General features: G+C 40.0%; 1 protein-coding gene across 4 annotated transcripts in view; it reads right to left on the reverse strand.

Annotated features, from left to right (window-relative positions):
• The window catches only part of ERC2 (ELKS/RAB6-interacting/CAST family member 2), a 907,860-nt gene that overhangs the window by 398,574 nt on the left and 490,252 nt on the right, over positions 1–19,034 (reverse strand). The gene's annotated exons all lie outside the window — the stretch shown is intronic.

The raw sequence follows: 19,034 nt of genomic DNA on the forward strand, positions 1-19,034 counted from the left end.
CTGAGTATTTTATTTTTTTTACTTTTTACTCCTTTATTAACATATAATGTATTATTAGCCCCAGGGGTACAGGTCTGTGAATCGCCAGGTTTACACACTTCACAGCACTCACCATAGCACATACCCTCCCCAATATCCATAACCCACCACCCTCTCCCTACCTCCCTCCCCCTGACAACCCTCAGTTTGTTTTGTGACATTAAGAGTCTTTTATGGTTTGTCTCCCTCCTGATCCCATCTTGTTTCATTTTTTCCTTCCCTACTCTCCAAAACCCCTAAGAATTACTATGTGCAGAGAAGAACTTTTTAAAGCAGATGGGGGCAATAATGATGTTATTATTATGATATCTATTGTTACTGCGTGCCTAGGACTAAGTATTAAGTGATCTTCATCAGATTTAATCCTTACTGCAGAGAAAGGGGAACCCTCCTACTACACTGTTGGTGGGAATGCAAGCTGGTGCACCCACTCTGGAAAACAGCATGGAGGTTCCTCAAAAAGTTGAAAATAGATTTACCCTTTGACCCAGCAATCGCACTACTGGGTATTTATCCTAAGATGCAAAGGTAGTGATCCGAATGGGCACATGCACCCGAATGTTTATAGCAGCAATGTCTACAGTAGCCAAAGCATGGAAAGAACCTAGATGTCCATCAACAGATGAATGGATAAAGAAGGTATGGTATATATATATGTGTATGTGTGTGTATATGTGTGTGTGTGTGTGTGTATGCACACACACATATATACGATGGAATACTACGCAGCCCTCAAAGGAAATGAAATCTTGCCATTTGCAATGACATGGATGGAACTAGAGGGTATTATGCTGAGCAAAATAAGTAAATCAGTGAAAGATAATTATCATACGATCTCTCTAATATGAGGAATTTGAGAGACAAAGAGGGAGGTTGTGGGGGGTAGGAAGGAAAAAAATGAAACAAGATGGGATCAGGAGGGAGACAAACCATAGAGACTCTTAATCTCACAAAACAAACTGAGGGCTGCTGGGGGGGAGGGGGTAGGGATAGGGTGGCTGGGTTATGGGCGTTAGGGAGGGTATGTACTATGGGGAGTGCTGTGAAATGTGTAAGCCTGATGATTCACAGACCTGTACCCCTGGGGCAAATAATACATTGTATGTTAATAAAAATAATTTCTAAAAAGATTTAATCTTTACAATAGCCCGAGGAGATAGATACGATTTTTCTTAATAATTCTATATGATATGTAGTGCTCTTCCTCTGAAAAGCCAACTGATGTTCAACTCTGGATCTTTCCACATGCTATTCTCTCTACTGACAATGCTTTCCCCCAACATTTTACCTGACTGGCTCCTGCTCCTCGTTCAGGTCTTATCTTAAATGTTACACACTCCTCATTCCACCACTGGTCTTCTTTCACTTTCTGGTACCCTTTAAAAAATATTTCTAACACATTCAGCATTCATAAAAGCAACTGTCCAGTTCCTCATTTCCTGATCACAACTGTGGTAAAATCTTCCAAAAGTGATAGATTATCTGGATGACTGAGCCATCCTGGAATTCTTTTCAATAAATACCCAGCTGGAATAAGGCAATCTATCTTGAGACACCCATATATTTTGACAAGGAACCATGAAAAAGCAAGTAATTGATGCATAGGCCTGGCCAAAAAAAAAAAAAAGACTCTTGTTAATTACTATAAAGAATAAAGAAAATAATGGTGCCAAATCCCAAGTGCCAACCCTCAGGCTGGGAAGGGAAAAAACTTGCCCTCTGTGCAAAGATAAAGCCAAAGAAAAGAATCTTAATTTCTCAGCAAAACAGCTATACATGGGTTTTGGTCAGGTCATGTTTTATTTGCAATCTTTAAGCAATAGTAAAGATGGCAAACAAAATGCTTCAGACCAGAGAAGAAAGAATAATACTAGCTGCACGCACTTAGTCCAGTGAGGAAGCATACAGAGCATTTCTAGAATTTATTTCATAGTTAAAATTTATGTTTAGCTTGGTTTTGTGGCTGCCTCTGTAGCCTGTATGTGCAAGACATTATAAATACTATTCAGGGGTCCTGCCTCCCTCCCACACCCATAGCATCAATCAAATTAACCAAGTAGCCATCAAAGTACTTTTGGAGGGTGCTCTGTGGCCCAAACCGGCTGCAGGTAAACCACTTGGCCACAGGAGCCATTCCATTTCCTCCTTAGTCTCCTCGCTCCCATGGCCTCCAGTCTGGAGACAGCGTCCAGCCTCTCGATTTACGGGAACCCTTTGCCCACCTCCTGCGCGTGGGTATGCAAGGCCATATTTAGCTCAACCTACCCGTAGTTCACTTCACCCAACCAGGTGAAGCCAGACACCAATGGAGCACAAAGAAGAAAAGGCTTTCTGTCTCAAGTATCTGTCTGTGTGAAGTTAGTGGCTTTTTAAAGGTTACCACTTTGGTGCCTACGCATCAGATTCTTTGGGTGTTTAATTTAGAGGTGGAAAATATAGTCATCTAATGCCAGCAAGCAGAATTAAGAAGGCTATGATGTTTCAAGTAGAAAATAAAACAATTTGGGAATGGATATACACGTGTGTGTATATATATCTATAGGCATGCATATATACCATATGCGTGTGTGTGCTCAAACAATGAGGATATGGCTTACTGCCAAACATTAAGAAAAGTTTTAAAAATTTATGATGCTTGGAAAAAGCATATGAAGACATAAATCTTAGATTTTTCTCCCAATCAAAGCTAAACTACCAGAACAGGCATGCAAAACTTTAATAAAGTATAACCCAAGGCAATGAGAGTTTAACAGAAAACCTAAAATTAACAATGGCCTCAACAATCATATCAGAAAATGACTATTTAGTCAATGTTAACTACAGTATTGGTGACAATGGCAAAAGTGATTTTGTCTGTCACTTCCTGAGCACATTCCATGCATGAAGAACTGAGTGATGACCTTACATTGAGATGTCACTGATTCATTCAAACGTGTGAGGTCATCAGTCTTCTTGTCCCCTTTATAAAGAGGAGAAAATTGAGGCACAGCAACATTAAGAAATCTCAGTGTCACCCAGCCATAAAGTGGAGGGAGGGGGCCTAGATTACAGGCCCGTGTAACTACAGATTATAGAATGAAAAGTGATGGCCATTGATATGCAGCCTCCCCTATGAAATGGGAAGTGGGAAAGGAACAAAAACCAAATCTAGAATAAGAAAGAAAACTAGGAAGAACTCAGGGAACTTTCTAGATAATTTAGGCCTCCAAGGAGTCAATGTCATCCACAATTACAGCATAATCCATAATTATGGCAACAAAGTTTTTGTGTAGTCATAAATGATTTAGCATCTTTCATTGTATAGAAGCAGTCATTTGAGAAGTTGGAAACTCAATCAGTGTATCAGTCATATGATTCCTAAAAACTAGCTTGCTTTATTTCAAAATTGAAAAATGTGGCCTCAGAAAAAAAGGTCAGTTGACAAAATACACCAAAACTTTCCCATCTTCACGCAAATTGCACATTATCCCTTGTCTGAGGAGTCACCTTGGAGGCTGTTACTTATTCCAAAGAGCCAAGCTTTTCTCCAAGACAATTGGGAAACTAGCCTTTGGAATCATTTCCAAAGTCTGGCATATTCTTGTGAAAAAGCAGCATAACTTGCCAGCAGCATAACTTAATAGTCTAAAATTGTCTTTTAGAACCAAGTGTGGGGAATAAGGCTGCTGATATAGCAAACTCTGGTTTTAGGAAAGAAACTTGTGCTGTGATTACAAAAGAGTAAGGTCTCTTATGTGGCTTTTTAAATGGCCAGGGGGGCTCCAGAAAGCTTTTGAGTAATCACTGCCATGCAGGGAAATACACACGAGTTCCACTGGGTGATGGCTGAGAAGGGAAGTATGGATTTGGAGATGATAGTGTCAAAACTAGACTATTTAAGATGGTGGCAATGATGCAGCCATCACACTCACACTGACTCCGTGCTCCCTCCAGGGTGCCTGGCACAGAGCAGGTACCCACTGAACAGTTATGAATGACTCCAAGACTCCACCCATGTGTCAGTTAAACAATAAACAAACTCATTCCTAATGAGAAAACTCTCCACTCTTTACAACAGTTATCACATCAAAGACCTGAACACTCACAATGGTATGGCTTCACTGCAGAACTAAAATAGGAAGAAAAACCTGCTCTAAGGGTCTGCTGCTCATTTTGCCACCTTTTTCCAGATGTTTCCAGTCTGCAGGCTGTGTTTCCTAAATGTGTGCATACAGGGTGCCTGCCACACAAGGCAGTCGCTCTGAGGGCAGGGTGGAATGAGGTTTCCTCTGGCCCCCTCACTATGTTGTCCAAGCTGCTCTCAGGGCAGCCACTTCAAGCAGCTTCCAATGAGGACGGCTCCCCTCTGCAGCTGAAGGAAGGAAGAAAAAATAACCAGGGCACATCTTCACATGCCAGTAAGAATGCCTCTTGCAGGAAAACCCTGTTCAAAGAGACCTCATGATAAGAGCTAGATGATATATCCTCTATTGTCTGATTATTTGGCTATTTATTTATCCCACAGTTATTAATAATTAATAAATGATTATTATCTTATTATCTATTGGCACTGAAATAGCAGCATTAAAATATAGACCATCCCTTCCAAGGAGGTCACTCTCAGGTGGAACACACTCCCCCTGCTCTCTCTGAGCTCCCAGCATGCACTGCTGCCTGAGTGGGCAACCCTCTTTCCTCCGGGACACAGCTCCCCAGTTCCTCACTCTCTGTGCCAGGCAGCAGCTCCCAATCCACAGAAATGCTATGGGAGCTTATTTTCCATTCTGCTTACTTACCATAATTCATTTATTCAGTTAGTCAAAAATATCTATTAAATGCCTACGTAGGGCCAACCCTGTTCTAGTTGCCTTCACCTCTGAGCAGTCTGACCCCAGTACTTCGGGAATCCATGTATGAACCACTCAGTGGAGCCCTATCTGAAGTCACGGACGTCCATTCACATAACATTAGCGGTGTTTGCTTTATAATTTGGGGGCACATGTGAGTATTTTTTATCTCTTTGTCACACAGAACTATAATTGTACCAGACGATGGAAAAGCCCTTGCAGAGTCTGGTCACTGCCTCTTGCATAAAGAATGCTTATGAACAGTTCGGGTGAAATTCTGCCAATAAATGCAACAGTGGCAAAAAATGGTAAGTGATTTCAGATATAAGTAATTAAACAAAATAAACATCATAAGTAGACATCTTGGCTATTTTATCTATACCTCCTGTAAGTTTATATATTCAAACTTGAAAAATTTTTGTGAAATTTTTCTTTGAGAAACAGTAGATGGCTATATAATCAGGGTACTTACATTTGAGTATATACAGTGACATTTCCTGACTCATAAATGATGGAAGAAAGTGCTCATCAGAACCAGAGAAAGGGCCCAGCCCTCAACCTGAAGACCTTTGCAGGGAATGCCGACAAAGCTGCAGGAACTGGCTTAGGTAGAAAAAGTCAGGCTGCCTTTGCTTAGAATGTTCATCTTCTGAACTTACACTGCTGCCTAGTCCAACCTATTAAAAAAAAAATCTCTTTGGGTTATATTCCCCCATCTCTTAGTATGCCTTACATTGTGATTATGTCTTTATGATTTTTTTCTATCTGGTGAGGGAGAAACAAGAACCTGGTCCTAGAAACCCAAGGGTTTAGTATAAAACCTGACACAAATGGCTGTGGAATGCATGAATATGTAAGTGAAATTTGGCTTTCATAAGCATTGAAAACACAGAGATATGTATGATCTTATTTTTATTTTTATGTGGGATAAACCAAGCCTAAAGAATTAAAAACATTATAAGCCCTGTTAAAACTGAAAAGAGGGTCCTCCTATTACCTATAATATACCTCCTAGACTTCCTAGCTCCTAAAGATGCACTTTTAACTACCACCTTGTGTCAACACATTGGATTCTAGTGTACCTGTGGCAATTCCTGTGAAGTGAAACTTTACCCAGGTGACCAAGCCACAGTCTAGTATGTTCCTAATCCCTCATTTAGAGTAAGGGGCAAAATAACCTTGAAAGATGACTAAAAGGGTAAAGCCATCATTAAGCCAAGTTAAGAGAAGTGCAGTTCATTCAGAAATTACAGGCCCATTTATGATCAGATTCAGGCATCCAGGAGACATACCTACATTTCAAGGTTATATTGTTCAACTGTTAACATGTTCAAATTTGCGGTTTTCTAATTTCTCATAAGGATCCTTTCACAGCCAAAAACGTACAAGCAAAATAAAAACAAACCTGCTGGTAATGACACAGGGACACTCTGTGCTTCATTTTCAACCCGTATAATTGATTTTGACAGCACAGCAGGAACCTAAAGCGCTATAGTCCACACTGCCCAAGAATGGCTTTAGCAGGAAAAGGGCAAAACTGTGTCCAAATGAGAACTAACAACAGATACATGAAAAAAAATGCAACTTTATATTTAAGGCTAGAATAATTTCCACATCTTCCTCTAAAACATTCTTCATCTAATTTGGATTTGGGGCATAGCATTATGTGAGTTTATAACCAGAAGTCAATGTAGATCCCAAAGTCAAAAAGTGATAGAAGGAAATAGCACTATACCTTTCATAAACATTTTTCAAGTTTGCTTCACATCAACTTTTTTAATGAGGTGCAATTTTTAAAAGGTATATCAGAAGTAGAATTTTCTTGGTCAATCATTCTAATACAACTGCTATTTAATCAAGCGGTAGGCACAAACCCACTGCAAGATGCTCAGGTGAATTCTTAATCAGCAAAGATAATTTTATGCTTAATAAAGTGTCACTGCAGAGTTTTTTCAACCTCAAACTGTAATCAAAGAGTTGATTGCATATCTCAGTTATTAGCACTGTGAATTGTCTAGATCAGCATTTACCCAAGTTTTGCAAAATACTAACTCTTTGCAATGTTAATAGATGTTCCAGGAAAAAAATCTTCTTGTTAAATGATTTGGAGAAATTTTGGATTAAAGAACATTAAACATGACTACAGAACTTCTCAGAGTTTTACTATACTAATATGCATGGTGGCTCTCCAAGTGAAGAACAGAGTACATATAATTTTCCAGAAGCATTTGACAAATGGAACCCTTTCTTCTAATGGTATCTCATAGAACTTCACTTTGATAAACATGCTTTGGGAAATGCGAACCTAGATAGTATCAACCCATTTTTTGTCAAATTAGTCTCTTTCCATTTTCCCACAGTTCATTATGACCCACATAGTGGAGGGGGGGAAATAGTCTCTATGACACAGTGGCTTATTAAAATAATAGTCTATTTCACCAACAATTACAGTTAAAAGCCACATAGCTTCTGCCCTTGAGAAAGAAGTCTGTAACCCAGGTGGCTCAATTCTGAGGAGTTCCTGCATTGTGTATCTTGTGTCCAGGCTGTCACTGTTCTAATCTTTATCTTTTACTTAAAAAGTAGCAACTGGTGGATGTGTTATTATAACCAACTATTCTGAAGAAAGAAAACATAATGTTTTAGTGCACAGTACAAAAGTCTTCTCAAAATGGCAGGCATGGCACTTCAGATAGAGAACAGAAAGAGTTTAGAATAAATGATACTTAGAGCCAAATAACATATTACAAGGCTGGTACTGAAGAAAACCAATGGATTCCCAACTGGAGGATGTCCTTGACACTGAAATGAATGTTCCATTAGGGTATCAGTTGGCCATGAGTTGCCCTCTTGGATGATACCTTTAATCATCACAGGCAGGCACCCTCCAGTTAGTCTCAGGATGCCAGGATTTCAGAGTTGAAAGGGGCCTTACCCTTTGTACAAGTCCCTTGTTTTATAAATGAGAAAATGGGCTCAAAGAGGAAAAACAACAACAACAACAACAAAAACTATGTGCCAAAGGTCACATGGCTAAATTAATGATTGAGCCTAGCCTACAACCGAGATCCCCAATTCCCTGGGTACTCTCATCCCCACTCACTCAGAACCTTGTATTCCATGGAAGAACTTTGATTCAGATAGCCCTCTAGAAGTTTCTGCTCTGGCTTGCCAGAGCCAAGGCTCCAGCTGTAGACATATCCTCATGGTTACCTCTTCCCAATGGTCTTCTTCTATTCCAGAGTAAGCAGCCACCAAGGAACACATGATCTGGACTTGCAGAGCTACTACAAGTCAGATATGCCAGGGAAGGACATCTTTGCTCAGAAGAAAAGATCTTGAAATATTCAAGGGTAAAGAATCTTGTCTTACCAACAGTTAAATCCCAGCCATAGCACAGTACCTGGTATAGAGAAGTCCTCAAAAAACATCAGTGGGACTACTTCAGAACTCAGGACAGACTTCTGCATGCCTTGAAGAAACATTTTAGTCTATTTCGTTAGTTAAAAGAAACGTATCCACTCTCCCATAAAATACATGTGAAGCCTCTTTGCCCAAGTTTATACAACCTAATTTTTTCCATTTTTGGAATAGCTTGACCACCATTTTCACTGTTGCCATAGTTACTGGGGCTAGTGAGCATACAAAGAGACAGTTTGCACAGGAGAGAGGGGTTTCCCACTCAAGATTGAGACCTGGGAAAGAATGCCAGTTCTTTCTCTTGTTCACATCACCAAGTCTCAATCTTCTCAACTGTACAATGGTTCCAAAGATGATAGCTACCTCATTCATTTCTTGGGAAGACTGAACAAGTCAGTATGTATACAGAGCTACTTGGCCAACTAAGATTGGTTTTTAACAGCTGCTTTGTATTTTTCTTAAGGTTTTATTTCTTTATCTTCACACAGAGAGAGAAAGAGTCAGTGAGCGTACAAGTAGACAGAGCGAGAGGGAGAAACAGGCTCCCCATTGAGCAGAGGGCCTGAAGTGGGGCTCCATCCTAAGATTCTGGGATCATGATCTGAGCTGAAGGCAGACATTTAACCAACTGAGACACCCAGGCACGCCAACAGCTGCTTGAATTGAAGAGAACTATGAAGCTGGGTAGGTAAGAGTTCTGAGATCAGTGGCGTGTGCCTGCCATGATAAACAAAGAGAGCACCACATGCTTATCAGATACTCATTGGAGATGACATGGTATGCTGCCCAGATTCCTTTTCAGGACTAAGGCATTCCTTCCCCAGCTGCTGTCATGGATGTGCTTTCCAAGGTTTTGCCCTCCCCTGGGGTTGACCATATCCACTCACTTGTTGATTAGAGGTAACAAAGGCTTAGCCTTCTTATCTCAATTGGGGTCAGCTGCCTCCAAATGGCCACCCCAACTCCATAGAGTACAGATGGGAACCGCTGAGTCTCCCTTGCAACTATGTTGCAGTTTAACTTCTCCAGTGCCTCCAGCTTCTCTCCCTTCCTGAGAGTACCCCCCCACCACAGTAGGTCTCCTACATGTTAATCTCACTCTCAGTTTCTTAGGAACTCAACCAAAGACATTACCCTTGGAATAGTTCTTTGCTCAATAAAAAACAGCAGCTAGTATTCTAATTGTTGACATATTTAAGCAACCTATACTTCTTTTCCATGAAAGGAGACTTTCTGAGTTCCTTTACAGGTGACATCGTTTTATTGGATGAGGAAAGTGGCAAAGATACAAATAACTTAAACTGATCTTTATTTAGCATTTAAAAAGTCCTAGGCTACGTAATCTGTTCCCACAATTTTATTCACCACTGATTTGCTCCTTTTTTAGTTATTTTAATTGTAAAGACATAAAAGAGTCATAGAAGATGATAGAATACCCTGTTCATTAGCTTTGCATAAAGCTTAGCTTATTGTGAGGAATCATTTCATGTCATCTTAAATGGCCAATCTAATATCCATTGCTGAAAGAGCATAGGCCCAAACTTGGGGCTTATGGGTTAATGGTTCAAATCCTACTGAAGGTAGACATATCTTATGGAAACAGTGGGCTATACAAAGCACACTGGACAGGGAGGCAAAAGGCCTGGGATTTGGTCTCCCCTCTGCCAATAACTCCCTCTGGAAACTTGGGCAGTTCATGTGCCTTTTCTGGGCCCTCCTTTCCTCATCAGCAAAGCAAGGGGCTTGTATTAAATAAAATCTAAGGTCCTTTCTAAGTAAGAAAAACTTACGATTGCTTAACCTTGCAGGGTTTTTCCAGGCAGCATAAATAAGATGTAGAGGGAAAGTGTAATACCAGAGAAGAAATTAAAAGTGTCATAAATTCAAATTACTAACTTCCCAAATGTGTATTACAGGAGAGACTATTAAATGACTAGGAACAGATTTTTATAGTTGTATTTTCCTTTTGTAAGATTTCCATCTAAATCATTGTCCATGTCATTGATTGTCATTTCCTTAATCTGGAGTGTTTGAATATACAGCTTAGCAATGCTTTGGACAAGCCATAAGTCAAAGTTAACATTTTAAAAAAACTAACCATGCCCAGGTCTCTACCTTGCATAGAGACATGCTGAAATACCAACATCCATTAGAAAGAGGTTATTGATGTTGGGGTGACATGCACTGTGATTTGCAGGTGCCCCCCTGGCTAACCTCTGGTAGCCATATCTCAGGGTAAACGTGCCATAATTACCCTGGCCAGGAAGAGCTGGTCTGTACTGGCTCTTTAAATGTATGTTGAACGTGACTGCCCTTTAGGGATTTCCAGAGTCTATGTGTGTGAGCTATCATGTGAATTCTACCTTTGACAAAAAAGTAAGGTATGCTATCAGAATTTTTTTTTTTTCAATCTCCTTGCCTTCAAAGTGTAGGTTCCTCAGTAATACCTTCATTGTATCTACTTTGAAAATTATACCACACCACTATAGATTCAAGTAGAATGGAAAGACGTACAGATGCTCCCAAGCACACAACCTAAAGGTCTCATTTCTTACTGGCTTTTAAAGCACAACTTCTGGTCCAGAAACTTTTGCCTGGGGAAGCAATTTTTTCAGTTTCCAAAAGCTGAGCTTTAGTCTGTCCTTCACAGGAAAGCTTTGCCTCCTCAAAGCTTTGCCTTTAATGAGACCTAAGATTGCAGATGAGTCAATGGACCACTGTCCGAGGCTCAGTTTCCCCATCTATAAAACAAAAACACACAAACTTGCCTCACCCAATCCTCAAGGTCAATGGGAGGATCCAGTCTGAAGATCATCCCATGGAAGCACTTTGAGAAGCACCCAGGGCTCTAGCTAAAATGTGTGGTTGTTATTGTCTAACCTGACCATCTGCAGTAAATTTTTAAAAACATATTAAAATGATGTCTCCAGTTTATGGCCTAAGCCTCACCTCAAAGTAAGCCCAGAGGTCAGAGTTAAAGGTAAACAGAGGGGATGCCTGGTGGCTCAGTTGGTAAAGCATCTGCCTTCGGCTCAGGTCATGATCCCAGGGTCCTGGGAGGGAGTCCCACCTGGCACTCTCTGTTCAGTGAGGAGACTGCTTCTCCCTCTCCCTCTGCCTGATGCTCCCCCTGCTTGTGCTCTCTCTCAAATATATAGGTAAAATCTTAAAAAAAAAGAAAGTAAACAGAGGAAAGGCAGGATCTACAAAGCAAGTCCCTGCTCTTTCCCTAGAGCCGAGGCACGCCTATGAACACTTCTAAATCTCACTAGAGAACACAGGGGGATGCACGCTGCCTTTCCCTTATCAATTTATATTTCAGGGGCCAAAAAGAGAAAATGGAATTATATTTAAAAACTAGTCTGATCCTCTTTAGGAACCTCCTTTGAAATGAACAAGAGATTACCATATTATTCCAGCAAGATTCCTTTCTCCATCCTCCATCCCCTCAAGCTTTGTCATTCCAGAGCATTCAGGACTCTGCTTCCATAATAACAATGATTTCATTTGACAAATATGTCACATTTCATTCTGTAGGATCTTCAGCCTTCGACAAACAAACATTCACTTTGCTGAGGACTAAGAGCCACTAATGGAGTGAAACCTGAAAACCCTTCAGAAAAGAATAATGAACCTCACTCTGTCTCCAGGGGGTAATTTAGTAGGTAGATTAGGGAACACTTGATTAAGGGTAAACCTCTCCTTTCCATAGAAATATATTGTGTTTGTATAGAGGGGCTGGATGAAGTGGAGGATTGGGTCACAAATCCTCAAGAAAAAGCAGAAGACGTTTCCTAGAAGAAACATGCGAGTTACGGCACATTTGGAAAAACAAGTAATACTTTATTGGAAGGAAAGAAGAAAAACCCCACATACAACAGTTTTATTTACACGATTTCACTTAGCTTCTTGGAACGTTTCTAACAAATGGTTAGTTCTCAAATACATTGCGCAGGACGCCTTGTCACCCCTGACAGTCTGTGAGTTACTACAAAGAGTAACGACTCAACTCAAGGCTACCAGAACTGATTGTCAAATAAGAATTTCTGAGACTGCCTATACGGAGCTGCTACAACAAAAAGTCGTCTTTGGCTCATGAGGGATGAGAGTGTGAAAGAAAAACAAATGTCAACATAAATCCCCAAGGAAAGAAAGCACTTCTGTACTAAACCTCAGTCCTACCCTCCAATGTTCTGTGTCCTCTGTAGACCTGCAAGTACTTGAGTATTTCTTGTTGTCTGAAACAATGCTCTTATTGTCTTGTTGTCTGAAACCATGAACAGAATCTGGAAATGTTGGATGTAGCTCCATCCACATTTCAAAACACGACAGAATTTATTCACAGTTTAATGGAACATCCTAATCTCTACCCATCAACATAGAAAATGGCAAGGCAAACAAAACATCTCACAGTGTTAAAAAGATCATACTAAATTCTAAAGCAAATTTGAACAAATGTGGATTTTTCTTTTAAACCTGTGTTCAGATGACTTTTCCCATCTTTCCATATGTTGAATAAGATGGCTGAAAAGGAGCCTCCCTAAATCACTCTACACTGTGCCTACTGAACAGCCATGAAAAACCAGGTACTAAATAAACATGTTTTGACAATGATGGATCACTTAACTCTGCTGGTCAGGTTTCTTCTAATGGCAGTACTTAGAAGTGTACCATAACACATGAACATAGATCACAGCTTGAGTAACAATTTTAAACTTAGGGAACTGAAAGAGAAATGAACTTAACTCAATGACTTGGAGAGATGAACACAGAGATATGAGGCTTAAAAATTGCTGCTTAGGTCACACATGTCCCTCTGCAAAGAAACAACTTATCAAGGCTTAGGAACCTCATAATGAACTACGTGTTTTGCTAAAAGCAATACTTTTTTTTTTTGAGGTTTATATTGTTTGTTACACTTACTCGGTTAGCTGCCTCCAACTCCAATTGGAGAAACAAAGTAAAGGAAGTCCCTTTGGAAAAAAGATATGAACATATAGACTTGTACAAATTGAAAAATAAAATTGTCTTTCTAGCTTTTCTTATTTTTTAGAACTCTACTAGAAGGACAAAAATAAATGGGAACATTCATTTGCTTTTTAAACTGATCACACTCGGGTTTAACCACTGGCAGAGAAGAAACTTTACAGTTCCCTGGGAACCTATAATTTGGAAACGGAAGCACACAAGAACAGACTTTAGTTTTCAGGCAATAAATTGAAGAGAATTCTGCAGACATACAACAGAAAAAGAGCATAAAATATTGGCTTGTGCCTTTCTTAGAATGTTAGTTCATTAACTCGATAACTGCACATGGAAAAATGCAGCCAAACTCTACAAAGATGTCCAATGGGATTTCAAATTGGCATATTTACACAGCAAGAAATAGCTGGAGGTTGGAGGTAGGGGGTGGGAAAGCATCCCATTCTGGTAATGACGATTTAGTGTGAATCTCTGGAAAGACGCCTTGTTGAAAAATCTCCATGCAGTCTCTAATGGCACACACAGAAGCCCAAAGCCCCAAGGCCAGACATAAATATCATCCTCCATAATCTGTGTCGTGGGGAATAGTTCTATAGAATTATACCAAAAAACATGATCTTTTACATTTACCTTTCACATACAATTCAACATAAACTTGAAAAACGTTTTAATTTTTCCTCCTTATTGCCCAATATGTTGTTTAATGCTTTATTGGAAACTTTCATTTACTGGTGTGTGCTCTGTATCTGTACTACTCATCAGTATAAAACAGTTGCAAAGGAATTGTTGGACGATACTCCCCATGGTCACTGTCTTCTATGGTTAAATGCTCATTATCAGTCTCTCTGGGGGAACTGAACCCCACATAGATCAGGTGCAGCGCTAGGCCCTTTCATAAAGCTCATCTTATTTAACACTCTCAAGGCAATAGAGATTGTAATTCCTTCTTATAGATGAAAAAATAAGAGAGTCAGAGAGGTTCCCTACCTTACTCAAAGTCCTGAGCTAATAATACTAAAGGCCACTATTTGAAAACTGAACAGTTTAGCTCCATGGTTCGTGATCTTTTCCTTCCTGCTCTCCTTGCCAAATTCTCCAAAGTATGATGTAAGAAGTTAATTCAAGAAATTCTCTATTCTTATAGATTGTGAGCATTTCCTCTGAGGAATAATAATCAAGGTATTTTCAGACAAAAAAAGGACTCAGGACAATTACATTAAACTGCCCCCTCTCTTGAATGGATCAAGTTGAGCTAGCCAGGGTGCTAGTCTCTTTACTTACATCATGTGAAACCAGTGGGACCAGAGTACAGGGATGCACAGTAGAGGCTACAAGCAATAGTCAATTCATCTGCCCGTGTGTTTCACTAGATCCAGAGTGTTTTTTTAAAATGCACCAAATCTATAGATTTCACATAAGAATGTGTATTTTATGGCAATCGAATGGTCCCTCAACCCTAGGCTCACCTTTCTGGCAGCATTCGGTCAAAGCTTAATGGTCTCAATCCCTTTGATGAGCCTTGGGTCCTTGGGTTCCTTACAGTCCCTACCACCCTCTATCAGATCCATATACTAACGCCCCTGTAGCAGTAACTTTTCATTATGTTTATGTTACTGTTTTTTCTTATGTAGAGAAATGTTTCTCCAAATGTTGTCTCTTTTGATAGTTTCAATGTCTGGTCTCCAGTCCTCACCCTTCCTTGTACTTCCTCCCTTTAAAATGGTCTCTTCATGGGTAGAGTATACTTCCCTAATCCCCACTAATTTGCTCACCCATGTGCCTTGCTTTGGCGAGTGGTGGGGCCGTGGTTGTGAAAATCAGAGTGTCAGTTTAGGTCTAGGCCGTCTGAGACCTTGAGAGTTTTTGCTTACTCTCTTGTGCCCTGCTACTGTCATCAGAAGAGTTTCCCCAGTGGCAATGACTGCCTTTAGCCTGAGTCTCGGAATAAACATTTGCAGAATGGAGCTGCCCCAGCCACCCACAGACCTGCAGTGAGAAACAGAAATGCCCACTTAAGTCCACAGAGAAGCTGAGCACTTGGTCATTCTGAAAAATCTGTGACAATAACTATTGATGCTTAAAGTCACTGAGCTTTGGGATGATTTGCTACACAGCATTATTATGGCAATTGCTAACTGATACATCTCTACCAAAAATTTAAATTAAGACACGCTAAAAGAATGAAACATCATAATTTTTTCTTACATGAAAACCTGTTTCTTATTTACTCTAATAGCCTAGACCCTGGAGGCATCTGAGTTTGCAATTCCTTCCATAAAACTATAAACCTAAGAACTAAAGAAGGTTGGGTTTGTGAAATGTTTCTTAGCATGACTGCATATCCAGATTGGACTGAAATAGCCCAGTTTTTGCCTGTTGCTGTTATGTCCTGGTTTGAATACATTCATTCAACTTTGCCTCCAATTTTTATAACTAGTTGAATCTCTTCAATTTCTCCTTTGGAACCTCATCCAACAGCTATTACTGTTGGAGAAAATACTGTACCTGAGATTTTTTTTTGATATGATAGTTATTTGGTTGATCAAAATCATTAAGTCAGCACGTCCAACCCTTACAAAAAACTAGAATAGAATGAACCAAATTTAGTAGGTGCCAATCCTACTACTAACAACTACTAACTACAACTACTAACCAATCCCACAACTACTAACCAATCAACCAACTTTCCAACCAACCAAACTGGATCCCAGTTGACAGACATTTATTAAAAGGCTGAAGAAGCTAACTCATAAACAGGAAATACCTAAAACAACAGTGATATTAAAAAAGCAAATGCCCTGAGAAAGTATAGTTCTGTCTTCAGAAGGCAGTAATTACTGCATCTGAGTACATCTGCTTAACAATCCAAGAAAGTGGGAGTTTCACTCTCTATTAACCTTAACCAGAGACATTTTCATCAAAATTAATCGTGATTAGTTTTTATTGCATTTCAAATGCTATCCTTTATTTGGGGTGGTCAGGAATGCAACTAAGCAATTCCAGACCATGCTATCTTTTATGAATAGGTCTATGAGGTAGTTATCAAGAGGCCCCTTATAAAAATATTGCTATGCAAAAGTTCATGAGTCAAAGCAAGACATTAATTTCCATAACTAGATGTGTCCTTAGAAAAGAAATGACTATATATAGAAAAGACAGCAAGTCTGATGCTCAAAACATATCAAGAGTAGAACTGTATAAATGCCCACGCATACCATAGACAACAATTTCACAAAATGTTCCTTTTACCTTTTCCTTGTTATCATAATAACAATTAATCATTAATACTTGTGAGCATAGCTTGTGCCAAGTATAATTCTAAATTCTTTGTATGCATTGACTCTTTAATCCTCAGAGTAACTCTGAAGTAGATGCAATTATTATTATTCCCATATTACAGATGAGGAAACTGAAATGAGGAAGAGTAAGTCACTTGCCCAAGGATATTTAGCGAGTAAATTCTGAAGCTTGGAATGAATCCTGGGCACTCTAGCCCCAGAGTCAGTTAAAGAAAGATGGTAACACTAACTTCACTGAAAACTGACACTACAGTCAATCAGTCTGTTATGTTTTGTGCCCTCCTGTAGCTTGCTCTATGCAGCCTCTACACCTTTGTTGACAGTTCTCTTGCCTGAAGTGCCTTCCCTATGGCTGTGTCCCTCCCACGTCAGCTCTAACCCCACCTGCTCCATGAAGACTCTCTGCCACTCCACAGTTTTCTTGTCACCCTCTTTTAGAACTCTGTTCCCGAACTCTCACCATCTAAAGACAGTCAGATCTAAGTTTTTGAGTCCTGGCTCTGCCACTTACTAGTTAAGTAATTTGGGGCAAGTTATGGAACCTCTCAGAGCCTCCTTCTTCTCATATATCAAATGGGATAACAGGTTATCTCTCCCATAAGATGGCTATAGTGGATCTCTACGGTTCTACTGTGCAGCACGCCTTCTAGTAACACACTCCTTTCTTTCTTGTGTGAGGTCACCATAGGATTTGGGTGTGGCTAACCTGTATCCCCTAGGCTCCAGGTGATCACATCCTGGCCTGGCCAATATACCCCTTCTTTCAGTTTGAACTTTTGCTAGAATCACTAAGAAAGATGGTTTCTCCTCTCTGAGCATGACTATACTCACATTGGAGGCTGGCTGCTGGTGGCCATGACTGGCATCACTGTGGACAGCTCTCTTAAGAATCAAAGCAACAAAGAGCCAAGCACACTTATGAGTAGGATGGAGACAGATTCCTGATGCCAGTGTGGGAATATCTGAGTGTAGCCTGCAGTCCACCTGGCCTTTTCAGTTAATTGATTCCCTTTTTTGCTTACTTCAGATTGACTTGTGTTCCTATCAAGCTAAGGGTCCCAACTAACCCAACTCATAAGAATTAAATAGGTGCTGGAGCACTTGGGTGGTTCAGTCAGTTAAGCATCCGCCTTTCTGCTCAGGTCATGATACCGGGGGGTCCTGAGATCGAGTCCCTCCTCAGGCTCCCTCTCAGCAGAAGTCTGCATCTCCCTCTCCTGTTTGTGCTCTTTCTCACTCGCTCTGCTCTCTCTCTCTCAAATAAATGAAATCTTTTTAAAAAAAGAATTAAATAGGTGCTGTAAGCTACATAGCACCCAGTATACTGAAAAGTTCAGTAAATGATAACTACTACAGTGATTATTCCTCTACATTAGTTTCTCGAAGGCTGACCCAGTTTACCAAATGTAAAATCACCAACACTGTGGTGAGGAACAAATAAGAATATTTGCCTGGGGGCGCCTGGGTGGCTCAGTGGGTTAAAGCCATGTCTTCAGCTCAGGTCATGATCCCAGAGTCCTGGGATAGAGCCCCGCATCAGGCTCTCTGCTCAGCGGGGAGCCTGCTTCCTCCCCTCTCTCTCTGACTGCCTCTCCAACTACTTGTGATCTCTGTCTGTCAAATAAATAAATAAAATCTTAAAAAAAAAAAAAAGAATATTTGCCTGGCAAAGCAATAAAACATTCTATAGGTTTTAGTTCTTGTGATCTCAGTCTCCAGGTTCCAATCTAATATGTCATATGACTGGCGGGAAAACTAAGACCCAAATCCTGGGACAAGAATATTGAGAAAGCTGTGGATTTGAATAAGCTACCAGTCCATGCTCAGGTGTTCCCAAGCCTGAACAAAGGACCTGATGCTACTATTGTTCTAACCAAATCAACCATCCGGGCAAAGTGCCTTGATTGAAACCATTAAGGCACCTCTAGGACACAGAGAAAAAAGAAACTAATATTGACTAAGTAACCTCCATGTGCCATGCTCTGTGCAAGACATTTCCTTTTATTTCCTACTCTAGAATAATTATTTATTTCCCTTTTGGTCAATTAAAAAGATGAACTGAATACATACTAAAACTATCTAACTCCTTCTATCTCCAAGGAGGAAACCTAATATATAACTGGAGAAAGACACTAATTAATAAGCAAAATTTAACATGAACTCCGGCCAAGTTGAACTTGAACTGTTCTGTTTAAAGGCACACTGGAATAAATAAAGGAACTTCAAAGCAAATGCCCTGTTTTAGCTTGAATGTTTTATTGAGCACATGAGGAGAGCTCCTTTGCCAAAAATAGGGATGGTTAATGAGGAAAAATTGGTGTTTTCAGTCAGCCAGTTGGTTTCTGAGATAGGGCTGTCCATTCAGAGATAACTATATTACACAGAGAAGACAGAATAATGATCTGTCTGAGAGCCTCAGAGTTCTGAACAAAACAAAACCAGTTTTGTAAACTGAGATCAACTTAAT

Source organism: Lontra canadensis, unplaced genomic scaffold (assembly GCF_010015895.1).
Source record: "Lontra canadensis isolate GAN:19392208 unplaced genomic scaffold, GSC_riverotter_1.0 scaffold35, whole genome shotgun sequence".
Lineage (NCBI taxonomy): Eukaryota > Metazoa > Chordata > Mammalia > Carnivora > Mustelidae > Lontra > Lontra canadensis.